The sequence below is a fragment of the Haematobia irritans genome, chromosome 4 (assembly GCF_050003625.1).
Source record: "Haematobia irritans isolate KBUSLIRL chromosome 4, ASM5000362v1, whole genome shotgun sequence".
NCBI classification, from domain to species: domain Eukaryota; kingdom Metazoa; phylum Arthropoda; class Insecta; order Diptera; family Muscidae; genus Haematobia; species Haematobia irritans.
The window spans coordinates 195,349,720-195,373,115 of NC_134400.1; the positions used below are offsets into that span (position 1 = coordinate 195,349,720).

The 23,396-nt window shown below is 28.7% G+C and overlaps 1 protein-coding gene across 2 annotated transcripts in view; it reads right to left on the bottom strand.

Annotated features, from left to right (window-relative positions):
* Eip78C (Ecdysone-induced protein 78C) overlaps positions 1 to 23,396 on the bottom strand; it is a 291,122-nt gene that overhangs the window by 129,523 nt on the left and 138,203 nt on the right. The gene's annotated exons all lie outside the window — the stretch shown is intronic.

Consider the following 23,396-nt stretch of genomic DNA (forward strand, 5'->3'; position numbering starts at 1 on the left):
ATTCAGTTAATTCAAGATATTTAACGGAAATGTATATAAGTGTATATAAGTCTAAACGCAAGGTTAGACACAAAAATAAAACTGTAAATCAATCAAATGTTTGGTTAAACACAGTTCAAGATTTTACGACGATAGGAAAGAAAGAGAGAGAGAAAAAGGAAGAGTATCCACTAAAGCAGTATTTGTAAAGAGAGTCATACCAAGAGATAGAGAATATATGCCTTGATTCATATGACAAATCATTGTTGATCTATCATCAAACGAGAACTATTAAAACAAAATGTATGCGCAAAAATGTAAATGAAATCCACATTGAGTCGCCACTTCATCTAAAAAAAATAAAAGGTATAGGCACAAACAACCAAACACTCACGTACATACTTTTATCATTGTATAGTTAATTGAATACCGATTATTAATTCTCTTTGTCATTGTGTTCAATGATATTGATCGTGTAGATAGCTTTACATAATTCTCTATTCCCCTTCATAGTCATGAATACAAGTACATCATTGATTATAGGGTACATGACCAACACCTACAGGTAGAAAAATTCCGTTTATTGGCCTCTTCCCCATCATCCATTTATAGTGATGCCTAGGGTACACATAGCTATGAAAGTTGTTCCATTGATTGACCTTCGCTTTGATGTGTATTGTGGAAAAAGAGATTACAAATGGAAATAAATTAAAACATACAAACACATAAACCCTGCAAGCAATTGGCTTTTTGTTTTATCGTCTTTCGCAAAAATGTCACTATTTCGAATCGCCTGGAAGTTTCCTGATAGTAATATCTCAAGCACAACAACAATAAATATAACTATCGCGTGGGGTGTTTCCGTTTCGAAACAATTTCGACTCTAAAATCTAAATATAAACTCCTTACGTCGACGTAGATAATTTTTCAATAAAACCTCTTGGAGTGCCGAACACCAAAAAGTTTTTCAGCTGTGGATTATCCCACCTCAGTAATGCTGGTGAAATTTCTGAGGGTTTCAAAGCTTCTCTAAGTGGTTTCACTGCAATGTGGAACGCCGTTCGGACTCGGCTATAAAAAGGACGTCCCTTGTCATTGAGCTTAACATAGAATCGGGCAGCACTCAGTGATAAGAGAGAAGTTCATCAATGTGGTATCACAATGGACTGAATAGTCTAAGTGGGCCTGATACATCGGGCTGCCACCTAACCTAACCAACACTTTCAATAGAAAATGTTTGCAGGGAAAGGCCATACAAGGTAACGGTGTGTTCTATTGGCGGAAGTGACTGTGTGTGAATAGGGCGCTGATATTGAATTTATTCTCTGAAGTTGCATAATAATTAGTGATGTGTTTTTTTTTTTGAAAAAGTAAGCAAAACCAAGAAATATGTCTAATTATTTCTGTCGACAGGTTTGCCAAATTTTTATTTCTATCGATAGTTTTGTCAAATTTTTATTTCTATCGAAAACTTTGTAAAAATTTTATTTTATTAGAAATTTTTGTCAAAATTTAATTTCTATAGAAAAGTTTGTCAAAATTTTATATCTATCGAAAATTTTGTTAAAATTTTATTGTGTCAAAAGTTTATTTCTATAAAAAAAAAATTATCAAAACTTTATTAATATAGAAAAATGTTTATTTTAAAAATTTGTCAAAATTTTGTTTCTATAGAAAATTTGGTCAAAATTTTATTTCTATAGAAAATTTTGTCAAAATTTTATTTCTATAGAGAATATTGTTAAAATTGTATCTCTATAGAAAATGTGGTCAAAATTTTATTTCTATAGAAAATTTTGCCAATATTTCATGCCTATAGAAAATTTTTAACAAAATTTTATTTCTATAGAAAATTTTTAACAAAATTTTATTCCGATAGAAAATTTAATTTTTATAGAGAATTTTGTCGAATTTTTATTTCTATAGAAAATGTTGTCAAAATTTTATCTCTATAGAAAATTTTGTCAAAATTTTATTTCTAAAGAAAATTTTTTCCAAATTTTATTTATATAGAAAATTTTGTCAACATTTTTTTATTTCTATAGAGACCCAGCAAAAAAAGCGTCGCCAAAAAAGTAATGAAAATGTTCTTTTTGGATCCGGAAGTGGTGCAAAATTGACGCAAAAGCGATGAATTTAACATGGGCTTGTCATAGGACGGAAGTCCTCCATTTCAACAGCCGGTGCACTGACTTTGCATCACTTCTTTAGGTGTGATCTGAATTCAATGTTTTGGATGTAAATTAAAAATTCTGTAATATTTTGTCAAATAAATAATTTTTATAGTTTGTTATAATTTTAATGGATTCTAACGATTGTTTGAAACGTTTGGCCTCAAATATTTTCAAAAATTCACAATTTTTTCCGATTGGATTTAGCATTTTTTTCGACAAAATTTAAATAATTTGTACCATTTTATGAATTCTTAACCAATTTTAAACAAAAAAATTAAAATTACCCATTAAAAATATGAAAAAAAGCATGTTATAAAAAATCGAATGAAAATAACTTCCTGTGTAGTTAAAATAAAGTACATCATTGGGAGTACATCTTCTGGAAGTGCTTTTAAAGTTGTGCCTTTTCAAGAACTTCCAAATTATTTTGCTGGGGAATATTGTTAAAATTTTATTTCTATAGAAAATGTGGTCAAAATATATCTAAATTTTATTTCTATCGACAGTTTTGCCAAATGCTTATTTCCATCGATACTTTTGTCAAATTTTTATATCTATCGAAAACTTTGTAAAAATTTTATTTTATTAGAAATTTTTGTCCAAATTTAATTTCTATAGAAAATTTTGTCAAAATGTTATCTCTATCGAAAATTTTTTCAACATTTTATATCTATCGAAAATTTTGTTAAAATTTTATTGTGTCAAAATTTTTTTTCTATAAAAAAATTGTCAACATTTTATTAATATAGAAAATTTTGTCAAAATTTTATTTCTTTAGAAAATTTTGTCAACATTTTATTTTTTTTTTTTTTTGAAAAAATATTCAATTTCTTGTGGAAAAATTTGTCAAAATTTTGTTTCTATAGAAAATTTGGTCAAAATTTTATTTCTATAGAAAATTTTTTCAAAATTTTATTTCTATGGAGAATATTGTTAAAATTTTATTTCTATAGAAAATGTGTTCAATATTTCATTTCTATAGAGAAGTTTAAAAAAAAATTATTCCGAAAATTGTGTTTCTATAGAATATTTGGTCATAATTTTATTTCTAAGAAAATTTTGTCACAATTTTATTTCTATAGAAAATTTTGTCAAAATTTTATTTCTATAGAAAATTTTGCCAATATTTCATGTCTATAGAAAAGTTTTAACAAAATTTTATTTCTATAGAAAATTTTTAACAAAATTTAATTCCCATAGACAATTTTGTTTCTATAGAGAATTTTATTTCTATAGAAAATGATGTCACAATTTTATCTCTATAGAAAATTTTGTCAAAATTTTATTTCTAAAGAAAATTTTGTCAAAATTTTATTTCTAAAGAAAATTTTGTCAAAATTTTATTTCTAAAGAAAAGTTTTTCAAAATTTTATTTCTACAGAAAATTTTCTAAAAATGTTATTTCTATAGAAAATTTTGCCAATATTTCATGTCCATAGAAAAGTTTTAAGAAAATTATATTTCTATAGAAACAAAATTTTATTCCGATAGAGAATTTTATTAGAATATAGAATTTTATTATAGAAAATTTTGTCAAAATTTTATTTCTATAGAAAATGTGGTCCAAATTATATCTAAATTTTATTTCTATCGACAGTTTTGCCAAATGTTTATTTCCATCGATAGTTTTGTCAAGTTTTTATTTCTATCGAAAAATTTTGTTTTATTAGAAATTTTTGTCAAAATTTAATTTCTATAGAAAATTTGGTCAACATTTTATATCTATCGAAAATTTTGTTAAAATTTTATTTCTATAGAAATTTTTTGTCAAAATTTTATTTCTATAGAAAATTTTTGTCAAAATTTTATTTCTGTAGAAAATTTTTTCAAAATTTTATTTCTATAGAAAATTTTGCCAATATTTCATGTCTATAGAAAAGTTTTAACAAAATTTTATTTTTATAGAAAACTTTTAACAAAATTTTATTCCGATAGAGAATTTTATTTCTATAGAGAATTTTGTCAAATTTTAATTCCTATAGAAAATGTTGTCAAAATTTATCTCTAAAGAAAATTTTTTCAAAATTTTATTTCTAAAGATTTTTTTTTTTCAAAATTTTATTTCTATAGAAAATTTTGTCAAAATTTTATTTCTATAGAGAAATGTATCAAAATTGTATTTCTACAAAAAAAAAATTGCCAAAAATTTTATTAATATAGAAAATTTCGTCAATATTTTATTTCTATAAAAAATTTTGTCAACATTTTATTTTTTTAGAAAAATTTTTCAATTTTTTTTGTGGAAAAATTTGTCAAAATTTTGTTTCTATAGGAAATTTGGTCAAAATTTTAATTCTATAGAAAATTTTGTGAAAATTTTATTTCTATAGGAAATTTTGTAAAAATTTTATTTCTATAAAAAATGTGGTCAATTTTGTCAAAATTTTATTTCTATAGAAAAATAAAAAGGCTTATTTTAACTTTATTCTATTTTTATTAGAAATGAACTAAAAAGAGAAAAAAATTATAAACCAATGAAGCATACATTTGAATATTTCAAAATTTTATAAAATTTTGCAAAAGTTTCTTTAGCGCCATACGAAGTTCAAGATGCAAGACATTTTTGCAAATATTTTTAAAATTCTGAAATATTTGCTAGGAAATTTGAAATTATGCTTCATGTGTTTATACATGTTTTTTCTTTTTAGTTTATTTCTAATAAAAATAGAATAAAGTTAAAATAAACCGTTTTTTGTGAGTATACAAGGGGGAAATTTTACACTTAAAATAATAGTTTGTATGTCATCAATGGCGTAGTATGTTATACCTACTAATCGACCGGTTTGAATTTTCAATCATGTTTACTTGTATTTCATCATTATCTATACTTATGAGTCAATGAAGAGTATTTTGAAACACCAATTCTAAAACTCATAACTTTGATTTTGAAATCTAAAAAAATATAGGAATAAACAATTTCATCGCTTTATTGTTCTATTGTTCACAAGAAAATGTTGCAACATTATTTAACAAACAAACAATCAAACAAAATAATAAAACGTTTCACAATCGTAATAACGGTGAATTGCATAAACATCATTAAGACATCTCTTGATGATAGCCTCATTAAACTTCTCTCCTTGCCACTGCCACAGAGAAGCTCTCTTTGAATAGCATTGTCATCGTCAATAGTTATCGATAAAATTAATAAATAAATCTAAAAGCAATTAAAAACATGAAAAAAAACTAATAATGTTGGTGGTATTAGCAAAATACTATATAAATAATAAAATTGAGATTTCCTTTATTCCACAAAACAAAAAAAAATGGAATTGTTTAGAATTTATTTGTTTTATTGGGGAGTGCCTAGATGTGAGACCTATGCAATGTTTTTGTTGTTATTGGCCTTAGATTGAGATTCATGCGTGTGAGTACAAGTAGTAGAGTAAACACTAGCATGGTGTTGTTGTAAATTTTATATTACGTATTTTTTGTGAGATTGAGAGAGCAAGATGTATTATAGGTGTTTTTTTTTGGTAATGTATATAGATGTTGTTGTTGTTTTTGTATTTAATGCTAAATGGCTTTGTTTGCTTGGTTTATGTTTTCATTTGTTGTTGTTGGTAGTTTTTATTTGTTTTTATGCTAAAAGTGTGTGTGCGTCAGTCTCTTTTTGCAAATAAAACCACCAAACAAAGCCTTGAACCCGCTGCTTATAGTTTGTTGGCCGTTTTACTACAAATACCGTTGCTTATTTTTTGTTTCGTATTTTTCATTCGATGTACATTATTCATTCGCTCTGATTCTGCTTTGCTTTTTTCTTATTTCTCCACATTATTATGAGTTTTTGTTTTTTTTGTTAGTTGTTGGTATTATTATTATTTGGTTAATGTCAGAACTTTTTGTTAGCGGTTTTTTTTTGTGTTAAGGTTTCATCACTTTAACGAATAAAAAAATAATGATGCAAAAAAATAGAATAGCTTAAAGTTTTTTGTAGGGCATATACAACTTATAAATCCTTCACTGTTCTATAATCCTATTTGAATACTCTCACTGAACGTACCAATTACCAAGATCAGGGTTGTCAGTTTGGCCCGTTGACACAATTTTCTACAGAAAAAAAAAAATTTTTTTGACAAAATTTTCAACAGAAATAAAATTTGGTAAAATTTTCAACAGAAATAAAATTTTGATAAAAGTTTCTATAGAAATAAAACTTTCTATCGAAGTAAAATTTTGGATAAATTTTAACTTTTAAATGATATTAATTTAATTTGGAAAAATGGTCCGCTGGTACGAATTTTGTTTGTTGGTCAAAAATAAAAATTCATTGTGGCAACGCTGTACAAAATTAAAGTTCGTCTCCATACAAACCATACAAACAAACAAATTAGAGATTTAAAGTTAAATTTCGAAATAAATTCATAGTAAGGACACAAAAAAAAAAAAAACAAGTATATACGGCCGTAAGTTCGGCCAGGCCGAATCTTATGTACCCTCCACCATGGATTGCGTAGAAACTTCTACGAAAGATTGTCATCCACAATCGAAATACTTGGGATGTGGTATCTTAAAACTTCTTAACATCGTTTTCTAAATTGTGAGTTAGTCAATACGTGGTATATATTAGACAAAAAAGTTATGTATAGTTAAGTCTACAAATAATTACGAATCGATATGGACTTTATGCACGGTACGTAGAGAGCCAGAATTGAAATATGGGGGTCGCTTATATGGGGGCTATATACAATTATGAATTTGATATGGACCAATTTTTGCGTGATTGGAAATCGCTTTAACTGAGAGATATATAACTATAGACCGATATGGACCTAGTTAGGCATGGTTGTTAACGACCATATACTAGCACAATGTACCAAATTTCAATTCACTCGGATGAAATTTGCTCCTCCAAGAGGCTCCAAAACTAAATCTCGGGATCGGTTTATATAGGGCTATATATGATTATGGACTGATATGGACCACTTTTGGCATGGTTGTTAAATATCATATACGATCAGCACGTACCAAATTTCAAGCAGATCGGATGAATTTTGCTTCTCCAAAACGCACCGGATGTAAAATCTGGGGTTCGGTTTATATGGGAGCTATATATAATTATGGGCTGATAGGAACCAATTCCTGCATGGTTGTTGGATACCATATACTAACATCACGTACCAAATTTCAACCGAATGGGAAGAATTTTTCTCTTGGAAGTTTGAGGCCATATACTAACACCACGTACCAAATTTCAACTGAATCAGATGAATATTGGTCTTTCAAGAGGCTCCGGAGGTCAAATCTGGTGATCGGTTTATATGTTAGAGACCATATACTAACACCATGTACCAAATTTCAGCCGGATCAGATGAAATTTGCTACTCTTCGAGGCCACGCAAGCCAAATCGGGGGATCGGTTTATATGGGGGCTATATATAATTATGGACCGATGTGGACCAATTTTTGCATGGTTGTTAGAGACCATATACTAACACCATGTACAAAATTTCAGCCGGATCGGATGAAATTTGCTTCTCGTAGAGGCCTTGCAAGCCAAATCGGGGGATCGGTTTATATGGGGGCTATATATAATTATACACCGATGTGGACCAATTTTTGCATGGTTGTTAGAGACCATATACTAACACCATGTACAAAATTTCAGCCGGATCGGATGAAATTTGCTTCTCGTAGAGGCCTTGCAAGCCAAATCGGGGGATCGGATGAAATTTGCTTCTCTTCGAGGCCTCGCAAGCCAAATCGGGGGATCGGTTTATATGGGGGCTATATATAATTATGGACCGATGTGGACCAATTTTTGCATGGTTGTTAGAGACCATATACTAACACCATGTACCAAATTTCAGCAGGATCGGATGAAATTTGCATCGGGGGATCGGTTTATATGGGGGCTATATATAATTATGGACCGATGTGGACCAATTTTTGCATGGTTGTTAGAGACCATATACTAACACCATGTGCAAAATTTCAGCCGGATGGGATGAAATTTGTTTCTCGTAGAGGCCTTGCAAGCCAAATCGGGGGATCGGTTTATATGGGGGCTATATATAATTATGGACGGATGTGGACCAATTTTTGCATGGTTGTTAGAGACCATATACTAACACCATGTACCAAATTTCAGCCGGATCGGATGAAATTTGCTTCTCTGAGAGGCCTCGAAAGCCAAATTTGGGGGTCCGTTTATATGGGGGCTATACGTAAAAGTGGACCGATATGGCCCATTTGCAATACCATCCGACATACAGCAATAACAACTACTTGTGCCAAGTTTCAAGTCGATAGCTTGTTTCGTTCGGAAGTTAGCGTGATTTCAACAGACGGACGGACGGACATGTTCAGATCGACTCAGAATTTCACCACGATCTAGAATATATATACTTTATGGGGTCTTAGAGCAATATTTCGATGTGTTACAAACGGAATGACAAAGTTAATATACCCCCCATCCTATGGCGGAGGGTATAACAAATGTCCCTGCCCAAGGTATCCATGTTTTTATCTTATAAATGCACAAAAATTAAAAAATAAACGAAAAAATGAAAAATATCTACCATTATATAACAAATTTTTGGAACCTAATAAGTAAGTAAGTAAAGTCTAAAGTCGGGCGGGGCCGACTATATTATACCCTTCACTATTTTGTAGACCAAAATTAGTGTTACCATCTCAACTCCTTCATGAAGGTTTATATTCCCATATATAAATATTTATATCTTAACCGGTTTGGAGACAATTATTTGTACTTCTACAAAATCTCTAGAACTAAAATTTAAATCGGCTTATGCCTTGGGATGAAGCACAATGTTACTACAAAAATATGGGAAATATTTAAATCTGAACCAATTTTGAGGCAACTTCCCAAAAGCGTATTTATTGCAGCACGGAGCCACCGTGGTGCAATGGTTAGCATGCCCGCCCTGATGGGTTCGATTCCTGCTTCGACCGAACACCAAAAAGTTTTTCAGCGGTGGATTATCCCAACTCAGTAATGCTGATGACATTTCTGAGGGTTTCAAAGCTTCTCTACACGCAAAAAAATAATTCTTTCCTCCCAAACGAAATTTTAGACAAACAAAGTTCGTTTCTCATTTGCTTTTCGCTGTAAGGAAGTGTATTTGGGAGAAAAGTATATACTTTTTGTGATAAACGTTTATTCTTTTCCAGGATGTAAAAGCAATTTCATAAGGACAAACTCAAAAAAAACATCGTTTTCTTGCTAATTGCATTTTCCCTCATATCTTTCTCACATCCATGATGTTTTTTAGTTCTTAACACCTTTTCCTGTAATACCAACAATGTAGAAGAAATTATACGATTTTATAAATTTTTAAAATTTTTTTTTACCTTTCGCCTGGACGGAGAATCGAACCGCGGACCATTCATTTTGTAAGCCAACACACTAACCACTGAGCTATGTACCTGTTATGGTCATCAATAGATAAATATCCATATAAGTTATATTTATATAGCATAGCTTGCGGCGCCCACGAACCGAATAAACAAAGTTTATTTAACAGAAACAAACATTTAGTTTGGCACCGTGGTGCAGTGGTTGCTACGTCTGACTTGCATGCCAAGGGTCGTGGGTTCGATCCCTGCTTCGACCAAAGTTTTTTTTTTTTTTTTACATATATTCCAGATGTGTTCGGAAGATTCCGAAAAAAATGTTCAACATTACATTGTAGTATATTAAATTTTGAACTGTAAAATGTGTCTTATTAAAGACCTAAAGTCAGAAAAGAACAGTGTTTGATATAAACGAAATGGACTGTGTTGTTGTTTCAAAAATAACTTTTTTTATTGAAAAAATAAAAATTTTGTAACAAACGAATTTTTTTGGTGATAAAAGTTTAAAATTTTCGAGGCAATTCAAAAAACTCTAACAAAAGAAAAACGTTTTCGGTACACGTTTTCCAAACGTTTTTTTTCTTTGCGTGTAAGTGGTTTCGCTGCAATGTGGAACGCCGTTCGGACTCGGCTATAAAAAGGAGGTCCCTTGTCATTGAGCTTAACATGGAATCGGGCAGCACTCAGTGATAAGAGAGAAGTTCACTAATGTGGTATCACAATGGACTGAATAGTCTAAGTGAGCCTGATACATCGGGCTGCCACCTAACCTATCCTACTATGTTAATCCTACTCCCTCTGCAAAATTTCAGAGTAAAACTTTTACCTCTGTGGTCATATTAGTCCAAATCGGGCGAATGATATATATATGGGAGCTATATCTAAATCTGAACCGATTTCAATAAAATTTATCACATTTGAATACACTACTAATTGTATGCCTAGTGCAGCATTTCAAGCAAATTAGGGTAAAACTCTGGCTTCTGGGGCCATATAAGTCCATATCGGGCGAAAGATATATATGGGAGCTATATCTAAGTCTTGGTAAGGGTATCAAGGTAGTGGCATACGCGGATGACATTGTGATAATGGTATCGGGAAAATTCCTCGATTCTATTTCGGATGTGCTGATCGAGTCTGCAGTATCTCTCGGAGTGGACTCTAGGATGCGGTTTAGGGGTGAACCCTGGTAAGACGGAGTTGGTACTGTTCACCAGGAGGAGAAAGGTTATCGGGTACAAGTCTCCTGAATTCCAGGGCATTAAGTTGACGCTCTCGAAATCAGCAAGGTACCTAGGAGTTATTTTGGACTCCAGGCTGAATTGGATGGAGAATACTGCCGATCGCATTAAGAGGGCCTATGCGGCACTATACTCGTATCAAAAATTGGTCGGGCAGATATGGGGAATGAGGCCTTATCTTTTTGGCTGGCTTTATACCGCGGTTGTAAGACCAGTGGCCACATATGGCTGTCATGTTTGGTGGACAATCGTGAGACACCAAAATCATATATCGAGAATAAATAGGGTAAATAGGACTGCACTCATCTATATGACAGGTGCCATGAGGACCACAGCCGCTCTGGAGGTACTGATGGTATTTATCCCACTCGATTTACACGTAAGGAAGACGGCTGAACTGACACGTCTGAGACTTAGGAGCTTGAACACGCTGGAGAGGACAGCCTGAAGGCATACTGAAATTCTGGCCGGGCAGTATAGAGAGACGGACCATATGGCCACGGAGCATGTTTATCATCACAAACCGACATACATTATACCAAATATGAAGGAGTGGGAAGACAGGAGGATACCCTTCAGAACCCTAAACACATATACGGACGGATCAAAGATGGAGGAAGGAACGGGCAGCGGAATCTATTGTAGTGAACTAGGAATAAGGGAGTCTTACACGCTGGATAGTGATTGCAGTATTTTTCAGGCTGAGATTTCTGCGATCACAAAGGCTGCTGAGTCGCTGTTGATGAGGCCGTTATTCAGAAGCGATATCAGCTTATTCATCGACAGTCAGGCAGCTATAAAGGCATTGTGCAGTGCTGACATAAGGTCTAGGGTAGTCAGCCGCTGTCGTCGAGAACTCAAGGTTCTCACTGAACAGCTCCTACGTTTCTTTTCATTCCATATCAACTTGGTTTGCTCGCAACCATCCGAAGAGACCCAGCGTCTTCGCCATTGCTCATCATATTTAACCTCTATCCTGTAATGATAAGAAGATAGTGGAGGAAAAACGTCCGCTAGGACGTTGTTCGTTCCACGAGCACCCTCCTTAGCCAGCACATCCGCTTTCTCATTTCCTATTATCCCATAGTGCCCAGGTACCACCTAACTCTGTGCTGGGTACTCTGGGTCTCTTCGGATCTCTTCGGATGGTTGCGAGCAAACCAAATTGATATGGGATGAAAAGAAACGTAGGAACTGTGAAATTTTGTTGTCGATGAACAGAGAGGAATTACGGCCATTGATTGGTATCATAACAGGACACAACAAATTTGGGAAACACATGGTAAGAATAGGACTTAAAGACGATGATATCTGTAGATGGTGCCTGGACCCGGAAGTTACGGAGGACTCGTACCACTTCCTGTGTCAGTGCCCAGCTTTATCCTTTAGAAGATACTGGGCTCCTTTTTCTTTCAGGCTCTCACTGATCTGCGGGAGTGCAGCTTAAGGAACATACTTGCATTCATCAGGGCCTCTGGTTGGTTATTCTGAGATTTCTTTCAAAGAGAACAAGCAGGTGGAAGTTTCTCGGACAAAGCGGCCGCATCGGAAGGAGAAAGATTGAAAAATCACATCGAGGGATCACAATGGACCTATACTGGTCTAATGCGCTTTACAGACTATCAGTTATTCCGGACGACAGTGCTCGTGTCGAACATATCCCATATATTGTGCACATTATAAGTTAAGTCCGAAGCATAATCGATACTGATGCATGTTTATGGGATCGATAACACATTTACCGATTATTTAGTCATCGCCGACAAGTCGTATCGGTCCGACACACTATAAGATTCTTTACAAACACCGACATTCCGTGGGCATCCCATATATATTTTATATATTTTTCGCCCGATGTGGACTAATACGGTCCCAGAAGCCAGAGTTTTACCCCAATTTGATTGAAATTTTGCACTAGGAGTACAATTAGTAGTGTAGTCAAGTGTGCCAAATTTTATTGAAATCGGTTCAGATTTAGATATAGCTCCCATATATATCGTTCGCCCGATTTACACTCATATGACCACAGTGGCCAATCTTTTACTCCGATTTAATTGAAATTTTGCACAGGGAGTAGAATTAGCATTGTAGCTATGCGTGCTAAATTTGGTTGAAATCGGTTCAGATTTAGATATAGCTCCCATATATATGTTTTTCTGATTTCGACAAAAATTGTCAAAATACCAATATTTTCCTTGTAAAATCGCCACTGCTTAGTCGAAAAGTTGTAAAAATGACTCTAATTTTCCTAAACTTCTAATACATATATATCGACCGATAAATCATAAATAAACTTTTGCGAAGTTTCCTTAAAATTGCTTCAGATTGAAATGTTTCGTAGATTTTTTACTAACATTGTGTTCCACCCTAGTGCATTAGCCGACTTAAATTTTGAGTCTATAGATTTTGTAGAAGTCTATCAAATTCTGTCCAGATCGAGAGTGATATTTAAATGTATGTATTGGGGACAAAACTTTATATAGAGGCCTCAACACATTTGACGGATGTGATATGGTATCGAAAATTTAGATCTACAAAGTGGTGCAGGGTATAATATAGTCGGCCCCGCCCGACTTTAGACTTTCCTTACTTGTTTTTTGTGTGTATACACAAAATCCTAAGTATTTTTATTGAATTTTAAATAATTTCCAAAAAAAAAACCCAAAACTCAGAAATCCACATAGCAAAAGAAAAAGCAAAAAAAGTTAAATGTATGTACCATTAGGTAAACAAGTTCATATGTGACAAACTTCTAGATTCCTGGTATTTTCTTATTTGTTGTCTTCCCTATGCAAAAAAAAACAACATCGATACCTAAAGACCAAACTAAAATGGTAACCACCTTAAAAGTTTTTTAACCTTTTTCCCCCATTCACCTCAACGCACTCATCTGAAAACTTCTAATACAACATGCTCCAAACTATCATTGTTGTCAAGTATCAAAAAAAAAGAAAACAAAAAACCTATATCCCCACCCTAAAACCGAGAAAAAGTTGTCAGACTTCCTTATAACTCTCTAATGCACTCTAATGCCACTACATTCAAATGGGATCATTTCTGGTATTTTCGTTGTTGTTGTTGTTATTGTTGCTCAAGTTTAGTTTAACCATCTTGAACAAACGAAGGAGATGTGCTGTAATGATGCTGATGGTTGCAAAAGTTTGCTTTTGGGTTTTCTTACATTTCAGCAGTTAGTAGTAACAGGAACTACAAGATTTTCAAAATGACTACCATATAGAATCGTTGGAGAAGAAGTCTATGATGACAATAGTTAGATTTGATGGCTTCTGCTTACACTCGAGGTAAAAGAAATAGGAACAATCCAATTTAATTTTGATTTAATATTGGGCTAATTTTGGTTTTATTTTGATTTTAGTTCGATTTTACTTTAATTTTATTTTGATTTTATTTATTTTCTTGTTTTTGGATTAACGTATTACATGCCAAGACAATTTAAAATAAAAAAAAAACTGATTTAAATTTTTTTATATATTTACACTTAACTTCAGTTAAAAAATATAAAAAAAACATAAAAAAGAAACGTTGCCCAATTTCATTTATAAACAAAGTTATAAATGGTTTGATTTTGATTTAATTTTGAGTAATTTTGATTTAATTTTGGTTTAATTTTGAATTAATTTGGATTTAATGTTGATATATTTATTTATTTTGTTTTAATTTTGATTTAATGTTGATTTATTCTTTTATTTATTTTGATTTAAATTTGAATTAATTTTTATTTGAATTTAATTTAATTTGGATTTATTTTTAATTTAATTTAGAATTAATATTGATTACATTTTGATTTAATTTTAAATTAATATTAATTTTATTTGATTTAATTTTAAATTAATTTTGAACTAATTTTGATTTAATTGTGAATTAATTTTGATTTAATTTTCATTTAATTTTGATTTAAATTTGATTTAACATTGAATTAATTTTGATTTGAATTTTAGGTTAGGTTAGGTTAGGCGGCAGCCCGATGTATCAGGTTCACTCAGACTATTCAGTCCATTGTGATACCACATTGGTGAACTTCTCTCTTATCACTGAGTGCTGCCCGATTCCATGTTAAGCTCCATGACAAGGGACGTCCTTTTTATAGCCGAGTCCGAACGGCGTTCCACATTGCAGTGAAACCACTTAGAGAAGTTTTGAAACCCTCAGAAATGTCACCAGTATTACTGAGGTGGGATAATCCACCGCTGAAAAACTTTTTGGTGTTCGGTCGAAGCATAAATCGAACCCACGACCTTGTGTATGCAAGGCAGGCATGCTAACCATTGCACCACGGTGGCTCCCAACATATAACCCAAACACATTTTGCTTCAAGCATATATATTTTCAGGATTGGTGTAAAAAAAATTATTGTTTGTATTGTTCAAACATATTATGTTTCACCATAGGGCATAAACTGGTAGTGAAAAATTTTAATGAAATTTTCTTTGTGTGAATATATATTTTTGGTTACTTCCATTATTTTAATTGCAACATACTCTTTAGGTCTCTCTTTCTAAATACATATATGTTTATAGGCTATTTCCAAATTAATATATATGTTCGCATGTCCCAAACATAATATGTTCTAACATATTAACATATATTTCCCAAACATTTTATGCTAGTTTATGAACATTATATGATTGCACTTAAAAATATTGTGTTAAAAAATTTGATTTCCAAACATATAATTTTTACACCCAAACATATGAAGAACAATCTTTTTTGTCCGTGTAGCTGAGAGCATTACATTGAATTACACTGCACCAGGAATGGAGATGATATTGTGTACAGGATGTGTGTTTCTCCGTTTTTTTTTTTTGTTTGTTCGACTTGTCTTCGAAGAAAGCGAGAATTTGCTGATGCTAACATTACTCGATGTTATTTTGCTTTCTGTAAGAAAAACAGGTTCCCTTTTTCATAACGACAATGGCGAAAATATCATCCATATGCCAAAGTGCCAGAAACCAAAGCAAAGTTAACCTCTTGCGTTGGGCTTAGCAGCTAACGCCAGTAATAACAACAAAAAATCATCGGAGGAGAGCACACGATGAAAATTTCGTTGTGGGGTGCAACGAACCTAACCTAACAAACAAGATTGCATCTCCATGCATATGTATGTATGTATGTGTCTATGGATATGTGTTCTAAACCAATGGAGAAGACAAGAGGAGTTGGGCAAAGAACAACAGCAACAACAACAAAAAATGAAGAAGTTTCTTCTTGGCACAAAAATATTTGAAGAAGCACACAAAACATCCAAATAGAATGAAATCGAGAAAAAAGGAAACATAAGAGAAGGGAATGATACCTAAGGTCAGGGAACAAATGTTGGTCATTTTTCAAAGAGATCTACAGTACTGGAATCGAAGTTATCCAAATTTAATTAATATCAAATGAAAGAATATATAAAAACAAAAGACGAATTTTGAAAACGGAGGAGGCAAGCGGTAGTTGACTTTTTAAAATCTTTCAATTTAGCAAATCGACTTTTCAATAATTTCAAAAGTCGAATTTTTTATCTATTTTTTTTTATCCATATCTTTTATTTGGTATACCTTCCCTGCCCATTCACCTCTATGAGTAGAGTAGGATATGCACATATTCAAATGGAGGATGTTTAAGTTTAGATATGCAGTTTTTTTTTTCGAGTTTTACTGCATCTGCTAACCTGCATAATAAATAGACACACATACACATACAAATCTATTTTTCTCCCCCTCTCGCTATTCTTTGTGTGTATGTGGGCATAGAATATATTCGGTTATATTGACAAAATGAAGTTCTCTATTTACATTGATTAAATCATCTTCCTGTTCTATTTTTTCTCTGATTTATTTGCAATTTTTATGGTGTTCCTATAGTTGAATTAACGCATTTTAACTGATTTATTTGAAATTCAGTTATTTATTGAGGTAAAACTAGGATATAATTGTAACTGTATGAATTTATTTGAGAGAGTTCCAGCAAGAGCGAAATATCATTGATGTAGAGAAGCTTTTGGATATTTAATGCTCTCTCTCTCTCTCCCTATTCGCTATTTCGAATTTAATCTTCCTAAACTGATTTACTTGATATTTGTGGCGAGCATTGAGTTAATCCATGAGCTATACTAAAATTTGCTATATTGATGTAGAGAAGCATTTTGAGCCTTTTTATTTTAATTTCTGGTTATACATTTAGAGAGGAGAGAGAGCTCATGAGATAGAAACCCAGTTGCCACCCGTGCCAAAACTAAACTACCAAAATGTTAAGAAAAAAATCTACCAAATAAAAGACACAAACTTAATTTTATTTTATAGAAAATTTTGTAAAAATTTAATTTTTCTTAGAAAATTTTGTCAAAATGTTTTTTCTATAGAAAATTTTATCAAAATTTTATTTCTATAGAAAATTTTATCAACAATTTCTTTCTATAGAAAATTTGGTCAAAATTTTATTTCTATTAAAAATTTTCGAAATTTTTTTATTTCGATAAAAAATTTTTGCAATTTTTTATTTCTACAGAAAATTTTGTCAAAATTTTATTTCTATAAAAAATATTGTCTAAATTTTATTTCTATAAAAAATTTTGTCTAAATTTTATTTCTATAGAAAATTTTATCAAAATTTTATTTCTATAGAAAATTTTATCAAAATTTTATTTCTATTAAAAATTTTGTAGAAATTTTATTTCTATAGTAAATTTTGTCAAAATTTTATTTCTATAGAAGATTTTGTCAAAATTTTATTTCTATTAAAAATTTTCGTAAAATTTCATTTCTATAGAAATTTTTATCAAAATTTTATTTCTATAGAAAATTTTATCAAAATTTTATTTCTATAGAAAATTTTATCAAAATTGTATTTCTATAGAAAATTTTGTCGAAATTTTATTTCTATAGAAAATTTTGTCAACATTTTATTTCTATAGAAGATTTTGTCAAAATTTTATTTCTATTAAAAATTTTCGTAAAATTTCATTTCTATAGAAAATTTTGTAGAAATTTTATTTCTATAGAAAATTTTATCACAATTTTATTTCTATAGAAAATTTTATCAACAATTTCTTTCTATAGGAAATTTGGTCAAAATTTTATTTCTATTAAAAATTTTCGAAATTTTTTATTTCGATAAAAAATGTTTGCAATTTTTTATTTATATAGAAAATTTTGTCAAAATTTTATTTCTATAAACAATTTTGTCTAAATTTTATTTCTATAAAAAATATTGTCTAAATTTTATTTCTATAGAAAATTTTATCAAAATTTTATTTCTATAGAAAATTTTGTCAAAATTTTATTTCTATAGAAAATTTTGTCAAAATTTTATTTCTATTAAAAATTTTGTAGAAATTGTATTTCTATAGTAAATTTTGTCGAAATTTTATTTCTATAGAAGATTTTGTCAAAATTTTATTTCTATTAAAAATTTTCGTAAAATTTCATTTCTATAGAAATTTTTATCAAAATTTTATTTCTATAGAAAATTTTATCAAAATTTTATTTCTATAGAAAATTTTATCAAAATTTTATTTCTATAGAAAATTTTGTCGAAATTTTATTTCTATAGAAAATTTTGTCAACATTTTATTTCTATAGAAGATTTTGTCAAAATTTTATTTCTATTAAAAATTTTCGTAAAATTTCATTTCTATAGAAATTTTTATCAAAATTTTATTTCTATAGAAAATTTTATCAAAATTTTATTTCTATAGAAGATTTTGTCAAAATTTTATTTCTATTAAAAATTTTCGTAAAATTTCATTTCTATAGAAATTTTTATCAAAATTTTATTTCTATAGAAAATTTTATCAAAATTTTATTTCTATAGAAAATTTTATCAAAATTTTATTTCTATAGAAAATTTTGTCGAAATTTTATTTCTATAGAAAATTTTGTCAACATTTTATTTCTATAGAAGATTTTGTCAAAATTTTATTTCTATTAAAAATTTTCGTAAAATTTCATTTCTATAGAAATTTTTATCAAAATTTTATTTCTATAGAAAATTTTATCAAAATTTTATTTCTATAGAAAATTTTGTCAAAATGTTATTTCAATAGAAAATTTTGTAGAAATTTTATTTCTATAGAAAATTTTGTCAACATTTTATTTCTATAGAAAATTTTGTCAAAATTTTATTCTACCAAATGTGACAACCGTGAATTAAAACCGATGAATTCTTGTTTTGAATAAAAGGGTTATTGTTCTTTACACGATCTCTCATAGTCCAATTGAACCGATTTACTTGGCATGTGTATGAAACATAATGGGGGAGTTCCTGAGTCCTAAAATATCTCATAATTAGGATAGTGCAGTAAACATTGGCTCAATTTGAATGACATTTTATGTGGGGGTGTCTAGAATTTTTAAAATAACAGCAGGTGAATTAATTTATGCTTTTACCCAAAAAAAAATGTTTTATCACAGCCAGGGCTTCCAATTTTGCCGATTTATCGGCATTTTGACGATTTTTTACTCAAAAAATAGCAAATGCCGATTTTCCGATTTTTGCCCCAAAAATGACGATATTAGGTCAGTTAAAAAATTTGGGCTTGAAGCAGTTCGTTTACACATTTAGAGTCAACAAAAGAGAGAATACATTTGACAATAGTCAGATAGAGAAATTGCACGTTTTTGTTAGAGATTTCATACATGTAGGAGCTATACCTCACATTACATCTATCACGGTTGCCACTCGTGCCAAAAATAATCCACCAAAATTTGAAGAAAATGCTACCAAAAATCGACCAAATTACAAAAATATCTTGAATTTTTTGATCAAATTTTTGTGGGTAGTATATATAAAAATTTTGTTTTACACGAAAGAAATGTTTTATATGGAATTTATAAAAAATTTTGTTAAAATTTTATTACTACAGAAAAAGTTGTCAAAATTTTATTTCTATAGAAAATTTCGGCAAAATTTTATTTCTATAGAAAATTTCGGCAAAATTTTATTTATATAGAAAATTTTTTCAAAATTTTATTTTTATAGAAAATTTTGTTAAAATTTTATTTCCGCAGAAAAAGTTGTGAAAATTTTATTTCTATAGAAAATTTCGGCAAAATTTTATTTCTATAGAAAATGTCGGCAAAATTTTATTTCTATAGAATTTTTTTTTCAAAATTTTATTTCTATAGAAAACTTTGTCAAAATTTTATTTCTTAGAAGATTTTGTCACTATTGTATTTCTATAGAAAACTTGCTCAAGCCTTTATATCTGTAGAACATTTTTTCTATAGTAAATTCTTGCAAAAATGTATTTCTATGAACATTTTTGCAAAATTGTATTTCTAAGAAAATTTTATTTTTAATAAAATTTTTGCAAATTGTCAAATGTTTGCAAATCGGGCAAAACATATGTAAATATTAAAGATCTTTATTTTTATTTTTAAATAAAAATTTTACTGATGTAAAGCTATATATTAAAAAAAAATTTTTTATATTATTTTTTGAATTGCATAGCATTGCATAAAAATGTTTTTTTCTTTATTTTATTTTTATATAAGACTGAATTCATTATGATTTTGTTGTTGAAATGCATAGTTGTATACATTTTCTGTTCTTTATATGAAATAAATATTTATGTTTTTTACCAAAAAATTAGTTTGGTTTTAATATTATTAACATTGCAGATTTTTTGAAGATTTTTAAAATGGAAGTGACGATTATGACGATTTTTTCGGAAAAAAGTGACGATTATTCTTGAAATTTTATTGGCAGCCCTGATCACAGCATTGCTTTACATTCGTTACACTCTAATATTTTGTCAAATATTTTCATTCTTCTGGATGCATAAATTTGTATATGTATGGGTATGTGTGACCATGTTTATGGAGATGTGTGAGTATTGTCATGCTATCTTTCCTTGTGTAAATTTAGATAGCTAAGTAGAGCATTTCAAAAAGTTGCAAGAAGTGATTACTGCACTTCACACACACACACACACACACATATCCACAAATAAACATAAAAGGATGCTTCAGAGAAAGCCAAAAGAGTAGGGAAAAAAGAGAGAGTAGGAGTAAAAGGAGAAAAAGTTCGATCAAACTCAAATATTCTTGATACTTGAAGAATCAACAGTTGCTGAATCATAAGTAATAAAAAGGGTAGGTAAAAGAGGCAGCCCGATTAAATTCCAAGCTCACTTAGGCTATTCAGTCCATTGTGATAGTCTTGAGTAATAATCAACTTAAAATGTCTAATAAAAATTTAAAAAAGAAAACTTAAAAAAAAACATTGAAAATATTTAAATAAAATTTTAGAAAAAAATGATATAGAAATTTACATATCTATTTTGTGTATTTACTTATTTATTTTATTGTATTTAAAACCATAAAAAACTTAGTGCGGGAACGCCAGATTCGAAGAACACATTGATGGAGCTGCTGTTCGGAGGTACTCTATGTACTGTAGAAATAAAATTTTGACAAAATTTTCTATAGAATTTAAATTTTCTATAGAAATAAAATTTTGATTAAATTCAAAATTTTGACAAAATTTTCTATAGAAATAAAAGATTGACAAAATTTTCTATAGAAACAAAAATTATGACAAAATTTCCTATAGCAATAAAATTTTGACAAAACTTTCTATAGAAATAAAAGTTTGACAAAATTTTCCATAGAAACAAAAATTTTAACAAAATTGTCTGTAGAAATAAAATGTTTATAAAATTTTCAATAGAAATCAAATTTTGACAAAACATTCTATAGAATTGAAATTTTGACAAAATTTTCTATAGAAACAAAAAATGTACCAAAATTTTCTATAGAAATAAAATTTTAACAAAATTTTCTATAGAAATAAAATATTGGCAACATTTTCTATAGAAATAAAATTTTAACAACATTTTCTATAGAAATAAAATTTTTACAAAATTTTCTATAGAAATCAAATATTGAGAAAATTTTATATAGAAATAAAATTTTGACAAAATTTTCTGTAGACTAAAGTATTGACAAAATTTTGTATAGAAATAAAAGTTTGACAAAATTTCCTATAGAAACAAAAATTTTAACAAAATTTTCTATAGAAATAAAATTTTGACAAAACTTTCTATAGAAATAAAAATTTGACAAAATTTTCCATAGAAACAAAAATTTTAACAAAATTGTCTCTAAAAATAAATTTTTACAAAATGTTCAATAGAAATAAAATTTTGACAAAACATTCTACAGAATTGAAATTTTGACAAATTTTTTTATAGAAATAAAATGTTGACAAGATTTTCATAGAAATAAAATTTTGACAAAATTTTCAATAGAAATAAAACTTTGACAAAATTTTCTATAGAATTTAAATTTTCTATAGGAAAACAATTTTGACAAAATTTTCTATAGAAATAAAATTTTGTTTAAATTTGCTATGAAAATAAAATCCTAACAAAATTTTCTATACAAATAAAATTTTGACAAAACTTCCTATAGAAATAAAAGTTAGAAAAAATTTTCTATAGAAACAAAAATTGTACCAAAATTTTCAATAGAAATAAAATTTTGACAAAATTTTCTATAGAATTAAAATTTTGACAAAACTTTCTATGGAAATAAAAGTTTGACAAAATTTTCTATGGAAACAAAAATTTTAACAAAATTTTCTATACGTATAATTTTGACAAAATTTTCTATAGAAATAAAATATGGACAAAATTTTCTATAGAAATAAAATTTTGATTAAATTTTCTATAGAAATAAAATCTTGACAAAATTTTCTATAAAAATAAAATTTTGACAAAATTTTCTGTAGAAATACAATTTTGACAACATTTTCTAAAAGATTGACAAAATTTTCTATAGAAACAAAAATTTTAACAAAAATTTCTATAGCAATAAAATTTAAACAAAATGTTCTATAGAAATAAAATTTTGACAAAATTTTCCGTAGAAACGAAAATTTTAACAAAATTGTCTATAGAAATAAAATTTTTACAAAATTTTCAATAGAAATAAAATTTTGACACAATTTTCTATAGAATTAAAATTTTGACAAAACATTCTATAGAATTGAAATTTGACAAAATGTTGTATAGAAACAAAAATTGAAACAAAACTTTCTGTAGAAATAAAATTTTGACAAAATTTTCTGCAGAAATAAAATGTTGACAAAATTTTCTATAGAAATAAAATTTTTACAAAATTTTCAATAGAAATAAAATTTTGACAAAACATTCTATACAATTGAAATTTTGTCAAAATTTTTTATAGAAATAAAATTTTGACAAGATTATCTATAGAAATAAAATTTTGACAAAATTTTCTATAGAAATAAAATTTTTACAAAATTTTCTATAGAATTTAAATTTTCTATAGAAAAACAATTTTGACAAAATTTTCTATAGAAATAAAATTTTGATTAAATTTGCTATGGAAATAAAATGTTGACAAATTTTTCTATAGAAATAAAATTTTTACAAAATTTTCTACAGAATTTAAATTTTCTATAGAAAAACAATTTTGACAAAATTTTCTATAGAAATAAAATTTTGATTAAATTTGCTATGGAAATAAAATGTTGACAAATTTTTCTATAGAAATAAAATTTTGACAAAACTTTCAATAGAAATAAAATTTTGATTAAATTTGCTATGGAAATAAATTGTTGACAAAATTTTCTATAGAAATAAAATTTTTACAAAACTTTCTATAGAAATAAAAGTTTGACAAAATTTTCTATAGAAACAAAAATTGTACGAAAA